General features: G+C 39.0%; 2 protein-coding genes across 2 annotated transcripts in view; one reads left to right on the top strand and one right to left on the bottom strand.

The window, feature by feature from the left end:
* The window catches only part of zgc:91890 (solute carrier family 52, riboflavin transporter, member 3-B), a 5,262-nt gene extending 3,794 nt beyond the window's left edge, over positions 1-1,468 (bottom strand). Inside the window, exon 1 of the mRNA XM_037676450.1 lies at positions 1,462-1,468. The gene's annotated coding sequence lies outside the window, so the exon portion shown is untranslated. The remainder of the gene's footprint in view (positions 1-1,461) is intronic.
* Positions 1-6,004, top strand: part of LOC119409551 (nuclear factor of activated T-cells, cytoplasmic 1) — a 160,398-nt gene that overhangs the window by 148,658 nt on the left and 5,736 nt on the right. The gene's annotated exons all lie outside the window — the stretch shown is intronic.

Below are 6,004 nucleotides of genomic sequence, written 5' to 3' on the forward strand. Positions count from 1 at the left end.
CTACTACTACTACTACTACTACTACTACTATGACTTCTACTACTACTGGTCCAAATCAATAGGTATTTTGTGATGTCCAATCCAGTCACATATATAAACTGTAACTATGTAACTCCTAATCCTACCCATTTACTGAGACAGTTTTTGAAGATTCTTGACTGTGAGCTCAGCTGTGTGATAGATAATTCAAATGAACATTGAAGTTAGCTGCTCTGTTGTTTGGTATGTTTTGTTTTAGAACAGGACAATGTAAATTTAGCAACAAGCAGAAAATAATCCATGAAAAATGCAGCAGTCCACCTGACTGAAAACACCTGAAAATGGAGCTTCACTTTATCAAATATTCTGTATTTTGTGTTGAGCCCTCTCTCCTTTTTCATTCTCTTTCAACAGGGCAAAGTTCTTTCTGTGTGGGGAAAGTTTTAAACACTAAATAATTCAAGTTTAGGGACTTTTTCATCACAAAACCAAGCAGGGACCCAAAATGTTGAGAACATACTTCATAGTTGTTAAAGTTACTGTTTTAGTCTGAAGTTCCTGGAAAATGTTGTGGGTTTGTTTTGTTTACATGAAAAAGTGTGGCTGAATTTGTTGGGTGCCTGACATCTATTTAACTTGAACATAATCCAATTTAAAGTTTTGCTTTTTAAAATTTTACTTAAATAACCCACTGCAAATATTGCCTTTTTTCAAGTTATTTAAGACCAGCCTATGCCGTCAGATAATTAAATGATTGTTTAAACTTATATTTTAAAGATATAAAAATCACAATGATTCCTTTACATCCTTTACAGCAATGGTTAAGAATAATTTTGATTAATACATATAAACAACAAAGGAAACCAGCATATTTGAGTAGGAATATCTTAAGTGAAGTTTATATTACTGTATTGTAAAATCACATTTCCTTGATAGTATAACGTACGCGCCTGATCTTTGTATTTCTCTGTCTGTACCTGTCATCTTCACTGCCTGTGGATGCTTGACCTTTCACCCACTGAGCCACTGCTCCCATAAAAAGCAGCATGTGACATGACACAAACATAAATATGAAATAATTATGAATGTTAAGATAGATTATGGGCAAGGAGAAGTCTTACTCTGAAGAAAAAATGCTAATAACATGTGAAAGAAATATTAATAGATATGTTTACAAAAGAGGGCTGATTATTTTAGAAGGTCGTGAGAAAAACTAAAAATTCTAAAGTCTGTGGCGTACGGGAGCGTTGATCAGAAAGAGGAAAGAAATGCTGCTTTAACTTCCTGGTCCTTTGGACTATAGTCTGTATTACTAAATTATTACACGCCCATCCTGCTATGAGCTATAATAAACCCAACTCATGTATTATTGCCTCAGAGCAGAGGTACTGAAAGACTTTAGGCTCCAGAATAACCAGTCCAGTAGCTTCTCCCACTCCTCGGTGTTGTGTTCTTATCTTGAAGCAGAATCAGGTCTCTTACCTTGTTCCGAACCAGAGAAACAGCTCTCTTCTCATCTCTCTCCTCTAATAAAACCTTCACCCCATCATCATCATCATTGTTTCTTTACTAACACACATTTGTGTTGGTACCCTCCCCTCTTACCCTCCCTACATTTCCCACACACAGGAGTCCTCTGACAAATCTCACACTACTTCCGTGTCTTGTGAGGAGAGGGACTGCACAGGCGCACATGTGCTCAGCACCATGATGCATCATGTTTCTGTTAGAGGTGGCCTCTAAACCAGGCAGCCATGTGCTCTCAGTCCTGTGTAGGAAGAGGAGTGAGAGAGGAGGGAGCTCAATGAAAGGAGCTCCACCTTTTCTCATTTCCACTCCCCTCCCCAGCCACATCACAGACCTCCCCTTAAAAACACAGGCAGCAGAGAAATGGTGAGCTGCTTCTCAGTTTTAATGCCAAGTACCGAAAAGCGAAGAGAAGGAGATGTTTTTGTCTGTGTGTGTTTGTCTTTTAGCAAATAATCTCTCAAAACATTGGACAAATTTGAATGAAACTGCAAAATGTAACCATGAGATGTACATTTTCAAGTGATTTTTTTTAGGGCAACTGAATTCAAATTGTCTGCCATGAAAACTGATTTTAAAAAGACAACTGTGTCTCCAACATGGTCAGTTTTACAACTCATTAGCAAAAACGTGGTGTGGTGGTAGCTGGGAGTAAAACATAGCACATAATCTGAGCATTAATGGATTGTGCATGAGCTTTTCTTTAAAGTTTGCTATTAACTGTTTGCAGTCAAGTTAAATTCAATTCAGTTTAGTTAATTTATATAGCGCCAAATCACAACAGAAGTTGTCTCAGGGCACTGAACAGAAACATTCACATTAGAGACGCACGATGTTGGATTTTTGGCCGATATGCCGATATTGTAAGGATGGTACTTTTCTGTGGCCCGGTTTGTGTCTGTTTCCCTCGTGCTCCCTCATTAGTGCCACCTGTGTCTCGTCCCAGCTGTTTGTTATCACGTCTCATCTTGTCCCTGTATTTAAGCCGCCCTATTCTGTCTTGTTCTTCGTCGGGTCGTCTTCATTGGGTACTCTTCCTTGGGTCTCCTGAGTCTTTCCCTGAGTCTTCCTGGTTCCTCGAGTTCCCCGTGTCTCTCGTGTCTCCTGAGTTCCCCGTGCCTCCTTCCTATGTCCATGTAAGTTTTGCTGCCTCGTCAGCCTGTTATTTTGTACTTTAATTTCTCATTAAAAGCCTATTTTTTGTATTTCTGCCGAGTTGAGTCCCTGTTCTGCACTCTGGGTTCGCTCCTGACACAAATCCTAACAGATATGTTAAAACTTATTTGGCCAATAACCGATACCGATATTTTTTATATAATTTGTCAGAACATATTCCTCTTATTTAGGCTTATTTGCTACAAAAATTGTGCAACAGCTGTAAGAGCTGGTGACATATATTCAGTAACAGCCATATGATATGCAGAGCACTTCAACTTATATTAAATGAAAAGTGTTAAATGTTATTTATTAGCATTAGTCACCTGTGATGCTGTCTCACTTGTGGAGGCTTGTTCTAGGTTCCTAGCTGCAGTGTGGGATCCTCTGCACTCCTGTGCATGAAGGACAGACTTTTTAAGTTCAAAGTTTTTGTCTATCCATTGTGCTGTAGGACTTAATCATGCTAACGAGGCTAACACGACGTCCAAATGTCTGTGGTAAAATTCACCCAACAAGTCGTGCTATCGGCTATTAGCTTCTCAACGACGTTGGAAAAGACGGCTTGTAACTCGGGTAACGTTACGTTGGGAAAATAGCTCCGACTGGGGACGATGTAGCGAGGCTCACCGTAGTCCATAAATCTACAGAATCCAATATCCTCAATGAAAAAAAACTTCCACACTGCTGACATTTTTTATTTTCCTTTCGGTCGTGAGATCAGGTAGGCGCGTGACATTATCACGTTGTGCTGGCGCTCCTTGTCACTGGGTTGTCATACAAAATCAGCGTCTTTTATATCGGTGAGTTATTTTAATGGAATGGCCGATGTCCGATATTGAACTTTAACGCTAATATCGACCGATACCATGCCGATAATATTGTGCATCCCTAATTCACATACACACACAAGCCAATTAGTAAAAGCTATTTATCTAATGAAGCAAGCCAGCAGACGTTTTGAATCTTCACTTCGTCGCCGTCTCCCACCAAGTTCGACTGTTAGCGAAATATTTTATGAAATTCTGCATGGAATATATTGAAACTTTTAGGAAAGAATCATTAGCTGTCGTCTTGAACTGAACAACATTTGGATACAACTCAATTCAAGATGGCTACCAGAACTAACTCACCATAGAAAACACTAAAATGACTAAGTCATATTTACACACAGTACATACATCAAGCTAAAATTGGATGTGTAGTAGCTGAAAGTCATTCACAGCAAGAACTAACAATCAGATTGTGATAAATGTTATTTACAAGGTTTGACCAAAATGGCTACAACTCCATCTGGTTCTGGGGTCTGGTCCTACACGTTGTGTTTTCTTCATGTTTGCCTGTCACCCCTCAGCCTCTCTCCTCCCTGTGTTCCAGCACTGTCGCACCTGTGTCATATTCTAATCACTGCAGGTGCCTGTCATTTCACCTTGTCCGTGTCTGTATATATTCAGCCCCTTGGTGTTATGTCTTTGTCTCTGGATTGTCCTTCCCAAGGCTTTGTGATCCGTCTCCCCTTCGTGTCCTCCTTTAAAGTAAGAGCTGCCCCGTCAGCATTTTGTTTTGTTAATTCTGTAATAAACCTTTTACTTATTTTTATCGGAGTCTCCTCATCTTCCTGCACGTTGAGTCAAGCACGTTTTAGTCAGATCATGATTTGTCAACACAAGATTACCCTGGTTTAAAACTTTATCATGAAGGGCTGTGGGTGATATGCATTCCTTTATGGAATGCTAGATTCTAATGAATTAATTTTTTTCTGTTTTGGATCTCCTAAAAATGTTAGTTGATCTGTTTAATTAATTATAGACTGAGCAATTACATCAAGGCCCGTCTGTCAGGTTTATTTTACTTGAGCAAACAAGTCTTCAGTTAAAGATTTCTTGTGCATTTAATTTTAAACAGAAACATTTCAATACTCAAACCTGGACTTACGATAAAATAAAAACTAAAAGTTGTTAAAACAGTGAACCCCTGACCCAGAGGTGATTGTGAGTTACCAAAATCCCAAATTTTCTCACACAAATAATCAACATTTTGATTCTATTTAAAGTTTTTTTTTTTTTTTTTTTTTTAAGATTAGTACCTATCTCAAGATTTTCCTTTTTCCAGAATGGCATTCAAGACGTGAGAAGAAAATGATTCTAAGTTTATTAAGTTGATGCTCTTTTTAGGCTTCGTTCACAGGCCTATTTAAGATTCTCTCTTGGTTTGACTCCTGAAACAGAGTTATCACCATGAAAATAAACAATTTCAGTCAGTGAAAATCAGATTGCTTCACTTTTTTCATGCATAAAAGTTTCCAAAAGACATGAAACATTTAAAGAAAAACAGAATGAGTGTAGTTACTGAAGAGTAGAACCTACTTTACAGCTTTGTTTGCTTGTTAGAAATGAAGTATTCTGTTCTGTTGTTCTACAGTTCAAGACAGCAAGACTAAGAATATTTTTCATTCTAGGATTTCCCACAATAGCACAAAACAACACGGAACTGTTTTGAAAAAAAAAAAAGGTAATTGAATTAATCAAACAAGACACAACTTACCGTGTTTGGAGGTTCAAAGTCAGTCTTAGCGAGACGTTAGAAGATGCAGCAGAGCTGAGATGTGAACCGAGACAGTGACTTCATGAAGCTCTCTGAAGCTGCACACAGTCAGTGCTGAACTGCACCAGTCTGGATCTTTGTCATGTGACTGCTGAAGGCTGAGCTATAGGGGTCCGGTTTAGGAATCAAAATCCTCTGCAGTCAAAGCATATGGAAGAAGAGAAGGAAAAGAACAGAAGGAGCTTACGTTGGATTAAAAGTATGAATGAAAACATGAATCACATCTGCTAGGTTCTTACATGGGGGAGATGTTGCTCCGCACTGAGTGGGCAGTCGAGCAGAAGTCCACAGTGGACAGTTTCTGTGATTTCTGATGTGGGGTCTGGTCAGGGTCAGGCAGGCTTTTGTTCTGCTCAAATTCCAGCTCAAATGAGCAACCTCTGGGGAGTCTTACTGGATAGCCCTTCCACTGCACCTCTGCACAGACTGGTACTTCATGTTCCTTCTTTTAGAGTCAAAACAACTCAGTTCTTTGTCAACACGCCACACTTTCATGGAGCTAATGGGTTTTGACTTCATAAATTTGAAATAAGTTAATATGCTAACTTAGATAGGTTATTTGCCATTTTGAAGGTGTTTGTTCTACCTGGACTGAATAAAATAGTTGCTCTTATTCTGGTTTGTGGTTTGAAGACTCCACAACAATGGATAGTATTACCAACGCCCATCCAACCCAGCACCTGGTGAAGGATTTATTAGGCCCGAGCAGCAAAGCGCTGCGAAGGCCTATTGTAATTGT

This window comes from Nematolebias whitei, chromosome 5 (assembly GCF_014905685.2).
Source record: "Nematolebias whitei isolate Nwh7 chromosome 5, NemWhi1, whole genome shotgun sequence".
Lineage (NCBI taxonomy): Eukaryota > Metazoa > Chordata > Actinopteri > Cyprinodontiformes > Rivulidae > Nematolebias > Nematolebias whitei.